Here is a 12587-nt window from a genome sequence, read left to right as displayed (position 1 = left end):
CCCATCTACATGCATAGACCAATTTTCATATACTTCACATTCCACCAACTAGGCTTTAACTTTTTCAAAAAACTCATCATGAACTTAGGCCTCCACTATTCTTTGGATAATCATTGGTCTAACCAATATACTGTACAAGCATGGACCTTGTCCTTTCCAACCAAGACATAGCTCAAAATCCTTAATAATTGCATGCATCTCAAACTCTCTCAACCACAAGCTAGATAATTGGCCATAGCTCTTCCTACTCAAGGCATCTGCTACAACATTCACCTTTCAAGGATGGTAATGAAGAGCAAAATCATAATCTTCCAATGTATCAATCCATCTCCTCTGCCTAGAGTTTAGGTCCTTTTGAGTGAAAACGTATTTCAAACTCTTATGATCAGAGTACACCTCAAACTTTTCTCCATACAAATAGTGTCTCCAAGTCTTAAGGGCAAACACCAATGTTGTAAGCTTTAAATCATGTGTTGGATAGTTCCACTCATGCGACTTTAATTGCTTTGAGGCATAAGCTATCACCTTGTCTTGCTGCATTAGCACACACCCTAGCCCCACTATAAATGCATCACAATAAACCGTAAACAACTTTCCACTAATAGAAGTAGTTAACACTTGAGCAGTGGTCAATTTCCGCTTCAATTCCTAGAAAACATTCTCATACTCCTCATTCCATTCGAACTTCACTCATTTTCTAGTCAACCGAGTCATCGCTGCTGCAATTCTAGAGAAGTTTCCACAAACCTTCTATAATATCCAGCCAACTCCAAGAAACTCCTAACCTCAAATACATTAGTAGGTCTTTGCCACTCCTGCACAACTTCCACTTTGGAATGGTCCACTGCTATTCCTGCCTCAGAAACCACATGGCCTAAGAAATTCACTTCAGTAAACCAAAACTCACTTTTGTCCAATTATCCATACAATTAATGTCTTCTTAAAGTTCTAAGGATGGTCACCAAATGTTGTTTATGCTTCTCCAAACTCCTTGAGTAAATCAAGATGTCATCCACAAAGACAATCACAAATTGATCCAAGTAAGAAAATAGGTCTGAATACTTTAAAAGACAAAAGGAAAATGACCAATGTTCTTAACTTTAGTTCTATTGCAAGTCTAATGTATGCTACAATGTGCAAAAGACTAGACATCTGTTATGCTATTAGGACAGTTTGTCACTACTAAGTATATCATTGAACATTACATTTATTGGAATATCTAGAAAAACAATTCCAAGCCTTCGATCCTAAGAGTGCACACATCTAATCTTCTTAGGGATCTAGATCTAAGCATAGCGCATAGCAAAAACATTTATATGAAAAAACTTAGATCTAGGTGCTATAAAAAACATACCTTTGGATTTGAATGTTCCTATATCCTATTCTAGTTGATGTAGGGATCCAAAAATTTTATAATCTTCCATCGAATGGCTCCTTCTTAGAAACATGAAACTTGTGTGAAATGGCCACACACCTTGAGAGAATAGAAATATGGAGAGAAAGGAAGTGAGGAAGGGAGAGAGAGAAAGAAAGCAAGAGAAAGAGAGAAAAAAAAAATAGAGATGGAGGAAGTGAGAGAGGCTAGGTTTTTGGAAGACTAGAAGTTTGAAGGCTAGAGTTTAATCCTAAAACCTAAGGGGTTTATATAAACTCTCCTATAGGCTTAAGTGACTTTGAATCAACTTGGGATTGAGTCACTTAATTTAGCCCACTAGGTTTTAATTAATTTATTATCCCTAATGGACTCCAATAATTAATTAGTCCAATCTAAAAAATATAAATAAAAATAATTAATCATAAATTCTTTTGCAACCTTGTGTTTTTACTAAAAAGTCGTTATGCACATAAATGATTAATTCTCCATAAATCCTTAAAACTTTGTGACAACAAAGAATATGAGCTCTAGTGGGAACCACTAGACCTATATGAAAATCTTGATTCCCTCAAAATTCAATTATTAAATTAACTTAACAGTCCATTAAAGAGAGTTAATTGCATTCCAATACCCTATGAAATTACATCAAGATAAAAATTGATTGAGTCTAATTTTATCAATTTCTTAAGTTTGTTACCTATTATTTATTGCATGCAAACTCCCCATGAATTGATGTCTGTAATCTAATGAGGCAGAAACTACCAACCTTTTAAGATTATCTCTACCATCTTTAAATCTTAGATCTTTTTATTTTGTGATCAACTGATACACTCTTATTTACAAATGACATATGACAAATCTCACTTAAGGATTTACTATAGTGCCATAGATTTTATAATCACAAGTCCTTAGGATCACCCAAGAGGGGGGCATACTATCTAAATTTTATAATCATAAGGATTCTAACATTGCCTCCATAGCCTTTTACCAAAGATGTGCATGTACATCGTTCATTGCTTCATCGTAATCTATGGGATCGATTTCATGTTACTTTAGAATGACCTTGAAAGACTCCTAAATACATGAATCGGTTTAGCTATTTAAAAACACTTCCACTACGACGAGGTATCAGTGTACTAGACATGGGAATGGTTGGTATTAGATCCATAGTATCTTATGTATAGTGGGACTATCTTATAGTATTCTCCAATCTATATTATTGTTTGCCTTATTACATATCATATAGTCTTCATCAGAAATTTGGTATTTGTAGCAACAAACACCTTTTGATTATTCTGACTATAAAATAATAATCCTGAAATCCTCTTAGATATCCTATAAACTGATACACATCTTTAGAAAAAGAGGTATTACATAGTTTCCGAGATATATCGCCAAAGAATATGGGATGTAATGAGAAACCAATCATCGATCTCACTATATTTATCAAAATTCAATATCGTATTTCCATTACTCCATTTTACAATGAAGTCCTTGGTGAACACAATCTAGATATCATCTCATGCTCCATATGGAAAGGATCGAACCTACTAGACATACCACCTCGATCTAATTGAAGTGCCTTGATATGTTTACCCAATAGGTTATCTGATTTTGCCTTAAATTCAAAGAATTTATCCAAGGCATCAAATTTCCTATCTACATATCCAAACCTAGAGTATTTATAAATAAAATAATCAAATATCCATGCTTTCCATGCATAAACACAAGAAAGTTCATACACGCTAGTATGTATTAACTCCAAACATTCCTTGATTCCAACTCCTTTTAGAAATAAAGAGGTCTTCTAGTCATCTTACTCTCTATACAAGATTCGCAGACTGAAAGATCCTTTAGAATAAAAGTGTCTAGACTTGACCAATCTTTGGATCTTGTTTAAATTAACATAACCTAGGCATTAAAAGCCAAATGTTTGGTTAGTGTTAGGTTCTTTCTTTTAGTAAGATCTAACTACTCTCATTACCTGGCAAAGTGATAATAGAGTTTCACATAAAAGAGGTAATACCTCCCACTAACTTACACAACTAACCTTACAATAAAAGCTAAGGTAAGTACAATCCTATCATGTGACCTTCTCATTTGTTGATAATGGGCCTAGAATCTATCCACCACAATTGGTGAAATCCACCACTATGAGTTCAACAATGAGAACATGTTGTGTACTTGTCTATCCTTAGACATTCCAAGAATTCATTTTCTAGTGTCCTAAATGGTCACAAAGGAATTAGTGTCCATGAGTTTGTTTTCTCATTTCTTTTCTTGAACATTCCTTTTTTGGTGTTATTCTTCTTCTTCTTGGTAAAAGAGCTTAAAAAACCTTGACTTCCATATGAACACCTTTCCACTCTTTAAGAATATTTTTACCTATTCTAAAGGAATCTGGTAAGATCTCTAAGATAACATGAATCCTGGTGTTCATAATAGTCCTAAGGACAACTTGTCTAGTTGATTTACCCTTATCACCAAATAGCCCTTGCAACTTTAAAGAGAATATCATAGACCAGACAATAGACATGTGTTGCTTTTGCAATATATTATCTGAAGACCCAAGTATGAGATACGGTTTTTTGATCCGTCTTGTGCCACCTTTAATATGTTTCTCTTACTTTACAATAGGTTTGTTCAAATGAAATAACAAATTGTACCTAAATCAACTTCTATGCAATTAATACAATATCCAGATTATTTGCAATCTATAACTAGGCCCAATTTAAACACGAGATAAAAGGTGACAGGTTAAAGACATGATATCTGTAATAAATATAATAATTCCATGCATTAATAAGAGGAACTGAGCATTCAAGGCAAGTTGGTAATTAATTTAGCAAAAATGTAATGCTCTAAGCCTACTTTAGGTAGGTCATGACTCTTATTACTAGGGTAGAAACCCTCTTTAATTGATCAACTTGCCTTAAACTTTAAAATTTATCTTAATACATTGATCAACATACCCTTCTTGTTTAGCCCTTAGCCCATGCAAGTAGGACTACTTTAGGTGATTCTACCACTTCATGTTTAAGTTAAGTGTGTAACCAAGATCCTTGACATCAATGTTACCAAGTGAAGAGTTCCATCTTTAGGATTGGCCACTCTCACTACAAACATATATAGTCTCGTCCATAATGGATAGTCTATATCCTTTAAATCTTTGGGCCACCCCATCTTTAGGATGGTGATGCACACAAAATCAAGATGGGCTTGATCTTGGAGGCTATGGGCTTGCCTATGGCCCTCTCCCACTTAATCTTTTGAAATTAGAGCTTTTAAAACATTAGATATATTATCATTTATGAGAATTTCCAAAAATATTTATTTCTTAATTGGAAACCCAATATTATAGGAGAATGTCCATATGCAAAATTTAAAATTTCTATGAGAGTATTTTATCCAAAAATGATTTTTGATAAAATGTCTACTCTCAAATTTTAAAATTTATTTTCATAAAAATTCTCCTTCTTCACACAATTCCAATTAATAAATATTTTGTCTTGAAAATATTTTTAAAGAAATTTATTTCCATAAAATAACTAAATATCCTTTTGGTAATAACCTTTAATGATAAATTATTTACAATGAAAATTTTCATAACATATTTATTATCCAAATTGGAAACTTAGTGTAATAAGGAAATTTTCAATTTATAAAATTTTGAGAACTTGAGAGCACCTTATCCAATTATGAAACATTTAATTCTTCAAGGATTCTCAAAAATAAATTTAAGAAAAATATTTCAAATCCTTAAGAATAAATTTAGAAAGGAACTTTAGCTCTCATATTCAAAATTCCTTATAATTTAATTTTATTATCCCTACACCTTTCCAATTTAATAAATATTCTTAAATATGAAAATTAATTTTCATAATAATTTATTTCATTAAAATTACCAAAAATAAAACTTTTAGTAATTCCCTTAATGATAAATTATCCGTCTTGAAAATGTTCAAAAATAAATATTTACTCTCCAAATTAAGGATTAGTGTAATAAGAAAGTTTCCAAAAACTTGAAAAATAAAAATTAGAGAGCACTTTATCCAAAAAGGGAAACTTTTATTTTATAACAATTCTTATCAAAATAATTTTAAAGAAAATAATTTAGAAAATTTTAGAATAATTTAGAAAATGAAACTTTGCTCTCTAATTTATTTTCACAAGTTTTATTTTCCTAATCTACACTATTCCAAAATTAAGTAAATAACATGCTTTGGAATCTAATTTTCAAGAAAATTTATATCCATTAAAATTACTAAGAGTTTCATACAATTTTGATAAGAAAATTTCAATAATTTATCTATCATGAGAAATTTCAAAAGCTTTACTTATTCATTAAATTGGAATACTTGTGCTTATAAGGAATATCCAATTTTATAAAGATTTTAAAATAAGAGAATCCTTCTTTAATATAGAAACTCAAGTCCTTGAAGACCTCAAAATAAAAAAACTTTGAGAAAAAAAAGGATCTTCTACGGATTTTTAGAAAAGGAAACTAGATCATCTCACAATCTTTTAAAAAAAAAAACTTTGCGTATAAAAAAATCCTTAACAGTGACATCATTCCAATTTTTGAATAAAATTTAAGTTTGGAACTAACTTTCTCATGAAAATTTACTTTTCATAAGAAAAACCAAAATTAGCAACTTTTTTAAAAAAATACTTCTCATCTCATGCAATATAACAATATGCATAAAAAGGAAATATTCAAAAGAAGATCCCATGGCCAAAGGATAATTTTCACAACTTTCCAATTGTGAACCAAAGTCAATTGTCTTCAACTTGACACCAATATTTGGCATCAAAACTTACCAAAAGTAGATCTTGCATAGCTGCCACCATTCAGCAACTTTAGGCCCAACAAGTGGTCCAAAAGATGAGCCCAAACAAGCAAAAGAATTGGACCCGTATGCAATCCCGTTACAACATACCCTCTGCGCAGCTTTGCTTCAAACAACCATATATCCCCTATTTCAACTCTGAATCGTGAACCGTTTGTCATTTGATTCCTGACTTCCTAAGATTTAAATCCATATGCATCTTGCCCCAAAAAACTCATAGGAGGAAGCCTCAATTTTGAGTAAAAAAGAACGTTTCTATTCAGCCATGGATCTTAAAAAAATAAAAATAAAAAACTCTTTTTTTTTTTAATCAATCAAAGGAAGGATTCAGTCTTTCTTCCACAGCCATTAAAATCCTTGAATTTTGATAGATGATGTTCCAATAAAGATCTAATCTTTATTGACATCATTCAGGAATTCATTTCTTGTAGTCCTCCATAGATGATAAAAAAATAAGACTTCTCTCATTCAATCAGGAATTCTTCATTGACATCATTTAGGAATTCATCATAAAAGAATTCCTATGCTCTTATAATAGAGCTTACAACCCAATCTATGGAAAAAAATTAAAACCTTACAAAAGAAAAGAAAACCTATGCTCATTTAATAAAAATGAACAAATTATCCCATTCAATCATCACAAACAATAATAAAAAGGAACATACATGTGTCCCTTGGCTATGGGATAATATCAAGGCTGCAAAAGGGATGTTAGCACACCCTAAGTAAAAACCTAACCATATTTATAACATTATGCTCTAATACCAGTTGTTGGCATCTTAGATCTAAGCAATGGAAGCAATACCAATTTTTTTTTTTATAAAAAAAAATTGATCTTTTAGGGTTAAAGTACTAACCTTTAGATTTGGATGTTCCCAAACCTCAAAATCCAAGTGTTGAAGACGACCTGAAGTTGTTGGAAGTCTTGTAAACCCACGATCTTCCACCCGATGACTCAACCTTGTTTTTGGCATACTACTGGTGGGGAGGAAAGCATGGTGGAGGCTATAACTCTCATTCTCTCTAGATGTTGGAAACCAAAAGTTTTAGAAACCCTAACCCCTATGGGGTATTTATAGCCTTCCTAATTAGGCTTAAGTGACTTGAGCCCACATGGGCTTTGGTCACTTATTCTAGCCCCAAAATGGGTTCTAATTGATTAATTAACCCAATACGGCCTTTTAATTAATCAATTAACTCAATTTAGAGACCTTGTTTACTTATCCCTATGCAATCTTACGCAATTACTAAAACAACCTTATGCACAAAAGTGAACTTAGAGCTAATCTAACCCTCATAATCCATGCCAACAAGGTATATGAGCTCAGAGCGGGGACCATTGGGACTCATAGGAGTATTGGCTCCCCTAGAATCTAATTCTGAAGTTTATTCAACATCTCACTACAAAGAATCAACTGAACTCCAGTATCCTATGTAAATAACAATGAGACACTACGTGCTCAGGTCTGTGACCTACTATCCCTTGTGTTCAGTCTCCTTATGAACTGGTGTCTATAGTCTAACAAAGTGAAAGCTATCAGCTTTTTAAGACTACCTCTACTATCCTTGAGTTATAGATCCTCCTATTGTGTATTCAATTGACATGTCTTAGCTCTCAAAGAGCCTATCATGTTCCACTTAAGGAACTACTATAACCATAATTTCCATGTGTGGACCCGCATTTTTCACGTGCGTCCCTACTCGATCGGCGAGACTCGCTTTTTATTGGTGAAAAAAATAATTTAGTTTTGGAAAAGTTGGAGCCGCCACTTATTTTATTTTTATTTTAAAGGGAAAATAAAACAAGAAATAAAAACCCTAAAATGTGACTCCATAATTTTTGGAAAAAACATGTCTTTGAAAAACCCAGTCTAGGTCTGGGGATCAGGTTACTTATTGGGAAGGTACCTCTAGGAGGTAGCACCCCTCTAAGCCCTAAAGAGGTCTTTACTGACTAAATTGGGGAAATGGGGGCAATTAATTGATTAATTGTAGATACCTAAGTAAGCTAGGTGATTTTCATAAAATAGCATGCAAAATAAAGAGATCAATCACAATAAAGGAGAGTTAGGGTGCGTACCTGAACCACTTCTTAAGCGCTATCATAAAACATCAATGGTTAATTCAGAAATATGACACACGACATGCATTTTATCAAGGATGATCAAACAAGCATCGAGACAATCAAGTATGGCATCAAACAAGGGCAATGACATGCATATTCATGAAATTTTGGGAATGTACCTGGATAGCATATATAACTCTTAATGTGCTTTCACAAGACATGAGAGGTTAGATAACAAACAATAAAATAAGAAGTCCTAGCATGCTTGTTATCTAATTAGCATAGAAAAAAAAAATTATCATAGTATACGAAACCATCAATTTTCGCTTATATCTTCTGTATAATTTCTAAAAAATAAATAGACATGATTTCCTCAAATAGCAAAGGGGGCAACAAAGATGAGTTTTGAAAATTTTCCTTATATAGGGGTTTCACCAATTCCCCGATTGATATACACGAATTTAGCCCAGAATCATCCCATTTATGTGGGACCACAAGCTTTGATTTGTGTCTGATTTCAAACCAAAATTTTCGTTAAAAACCGAGAAAGATGCAAACCGATCAAAAAAAGGTTGCATATTATTTTAAGAAAATGGGGTTTTTGATTCTAAAGACTCTAAATGAATTTTTAAAACAGGTTTTTATAAGGAACATTTTGAGAAAAGTATTTTATTTTAAAATAAGAGAAATTAATTTGAGAACAATAAAACGTATGAGAAACATTGTACCAAGCAAAACAAACAGAAACAAAATGATAAAGTTAAATTTTTGGCAACCAAGCAAACTGAAATGGTGCGAATGGAGGCCAATCTTCACAATTTTTCGATGGCCTCCATGAATCAAATATAAACGAACAAATGTCAAAGAAAATAACTAACCGACCTTAGATCAAATAAAGTCAACCAGATATCAATCAAGAACTAACAAAGATTAGTCAAGCGCATAAATTGAGGATATAATCAACAATTAAATTAGATTAGTCGAACACACAAACCTATGATTAAGGTAATGTTAAATATAGTATCATAAGAACTTACAATTCTAAAACACTTGAACTAAGTAAGGATCAATCAGGAACTAGAGCTTAACACACTTAAAACATGGATATAATGACAAGGGGTCAGATAAATTAAATAATTAAAATTCTAAAGACTCATAAACCAAATATGATGAATCAAATAATAATAATAATAATAATAAAATAAAAAATAAAAAAATAACTAAAATTAATAAACATAGTGATAATGATATAGAACCAAATGAATTAATCACCTAAAAACCTAAGGCATCACATGAATCAACTAAGATGAAAATAAAAAAAGATATAATAACATGATGATAATGACATAGAATCAAATAAATTAATCCATTAAAATTTTAAAGCATCACACGAATTAATTAGGATGAACTCATGAACTAAAATTAAATAAAACAAGATGATGATGACATATAACCAAATAAATTAATCGACTAAAAGTACTTGAGAGACTCGAAAACTTAATAGAGTAAAAAAATTAGCAAACAAAGCTCTAATCTTCAATCTAAAAAAAACTAATAAACTAATGGATAAAAAAAGAAATCAAAAACTCAAGAACAAGGAAACTCACTTACCTTTGGAAGATGCAGCCTACTCGCTTTGGGGATCAATGGCGTTCATGGTTCTCTTGAAGGTACCGTGAAGATCTTTATGGAAATTAAGGCGTGGACCCCTTAAAATGCAACCTGCTGCCACTTTTCCTTCAAAAAATCTCATCATCTAAAAGTGCAACTTGCTGCCATTTTTCTTTCAAAAAAATCTCACCCCCTCAAAATGCAACTTGCTGCCACTTTTTTTTTTAAAAAAACAAATCTCACCCTAAAGTGGCAATCTGCTGCCACTTTTCTTTAAAAAAAACTCACCTTAAAGTAGCAGCCTGCTGCCACTTTTCTTTCAAAAAAAACTTCACCCTAAAGTGGCAGCCTTGGAGAAGCCCCACTGTACGGTTGTGTTCCAAAAAATTTGAATGCTGCCACTTTCTTTTCATCAAACTCATAGTGCGCCCATTAATAAAAATCTCTTTTCCTCATTTTGGATGGTCACGCCCTCTCTCCTATAGTGCATGTGCAGATCCAAGGATGCAGCCCGTGAAGTGATGTAATGATTCCTATTGAGTCTGTTAATGTTGCCAAACCAGAAAGTACCCAATTATGAATGTCCAGAAGATGCTGAGGACATGCATGTCTTCCGACAATGATGTCAAATTCAGGACAGTGATAAATCTGAAGACGTTAGTAAAGGGAGGTTGTCCATTGAGTGTGATAATGTTATCAAATTTAGGACAACAATTTGAATCCCTGAATAAAGATAGCTTCCAAGGCTTCAAGTGGGGTGAGGTGTTGAATCACTTGTGATAGAGAGATTAAGCTACTAGCACATCACTGAATTTTCAATGACTTGAGAGAAATGAGGTGTGGCAGCCACTGAGAGAATATTAATCTATGACAATTCCCACTTTCGAGTTGCTTTAGAGAAGTAAGGCGTCACAACTACATTACCATTTGGTATTTTGCTTTGACTTGGCAACACTTATGTCTTTTTCAATCATGCATGGGGCTGTTTTGAAGTCCAAAAGTGCAAGTCGTTTTTGGATGGCGGCTGGTTTTTGTTTGTTGTTCCTTGAGATCAGTTTTATTGCCAATCAGAATGATGAGAATGGTCTTATCAGCGTGACCACGTGACTCTTCCAGCCATCGGGGTATGTGGTCAAAACTTTGGCGTTTAGTTATGTCGTAAACCAGCATTGCGCCAACAGCACTCCTGTAATACGCACTTGTAACGGTTCTGTGTCGTTCTTGGCCAGTAGTGTCACAGATCTGAGCCTTGACACTCTTGCGTCGGATGATGAGGCTTCTGAGTCTGGAACTCAACCCCGGTTGTAGCTTTGGAATCAAAACTGAACTCGTTCCTAGCAAACCGAGTTTACGACTTGCCCACTTCGGTGTCTCCGATCATAACCACTTTGAAAACGTAGTTGATCTTTTGGCTCGAATTGCCATAGCTTCCACCACTCGCCATCACCGCACCACTCCGTTCTCTCTCTCTCGAACACTCTCTGTCTGGATTCAAGATCAGTCACAGCCTTCCTTTTCTCATCCTCAATTCTGTCCGCTGGGAAACAGAATTGCCACCATCAAACAGTTGGTTCCTTGCAGCCGCTGAAGGTTGTCAGCATCACCAAGAGACCCACCAAATGGGTTGTGGAGAAATCAATATGTTTCCATGTAATCTGATCCCAAACTCCAATCCCATACACGTGGCTTCAATCTTTACCGCTAGCAATAATCCTATAATCTGAATTAAAACCCAGAGCTCCGACAATTTCCTTTCTTTATGGCAGCCAGATTTGGATCCGATCTCGACTCTCCTTTGAGATTAAGCAATTTATCAATGTATAATCAAGTCGCTGTGGACAAATCCATGCTTGGTGGTCATGCTTATTGATGATAGTCTAGAGATGTGGAAATCAAACAATTCTGATGAACCCTCTCCCATGCGTGATGAGGCTGATGATGTGTTATTCCAGATTCATCTCCGGAGATCCCTCTAATTAGAACGTTCAGAATCCCCCAGAAACGAGAGCTCTCCTTCTCCAGCAGCGTTCATCTCCCCCCCCCCCCCCCTTTTTTTTCTATATGCTTCACGAACTTCATCACATGAATTACCACAATCATCATCCGTCACTTCTGCTCCATAGCATGAACCACAATATTTTCCATTACGTTCAAGCCTGCCACCATGTCTTTGTAATAGCTTCGCAATCTGAGGGCCACCAATTCCATCTTGCTTAACTGTTACCACATTACCATGGGCGTCAATGGAGAGAAAGTTTTGACCAGCATGGGCGCTCGTACCATTGGAGATGCAGCCTTGAAGATTCCCCCAGAGTGACCTGCTGTTGGTGCGTGTCTTCTATGGAATCTGTGTTGCGTGCTGGTCCTCTTGATGGTGAGGAATACGAATGTGTGCTTGTCGTCTCCCCCAAAGTGGCAGCCCCCCCACTTTGAGAGAATTTTTGGCCGCTCCTCCTTCAACATCCTCTCTGTCATATGGCTTCTTTCTCTATTATTGTTTCCCTTCCAAATACGTGGTCAATCCCCTTTTTAGAAAAAATAAAAATCTTCTTTCCATCCTCCATTCAGCCTGATCTGCCTTCCCTTTTTTTTAACAATAAAAAATCTTCTTTCCATGTCGCATAGAATATCCCCACATATATGCAGCCGTGTACATCAAGGATCTTCTCCAATGTGTGCATTTAAA

General features: G+C 34.2%; 1 pseudogene; it reads right to left on the bottom strand.

Moving 5' to 3' along the window:
- Positions 1-10867: 10867 nt before the first annotated feature.
- Positions 10868-11397, bottom strand: LOC117908377 (annotated as a pseudogene).
- Positions 11398-12587: the final 1190 nt, after the last annotated feature.

The sequence above is a fragment of the Vitis riparia genome, chromosome 19 (assembly GCF_004353265.1).
Source record: "Vitis riparia cultivar Riparia Gloire de Montpellier isolate 1030 chromosome 19, EGFV_Vit.rip_1.0, whole genome shotgun sequence".
NCBI classification, from domain to species: domain Eukaryota; kingdom Viridiplantae; phylum Streptophyta; class Magnoliopsida; order Vitales; family Vitaceae; genus Vitis; species Vitis riparia.
The sequence above is the reverse complement of the archived record's forward strand: the minus strand, read 5'-3'. Positions and strand labels throughout refer to the sequence as shown.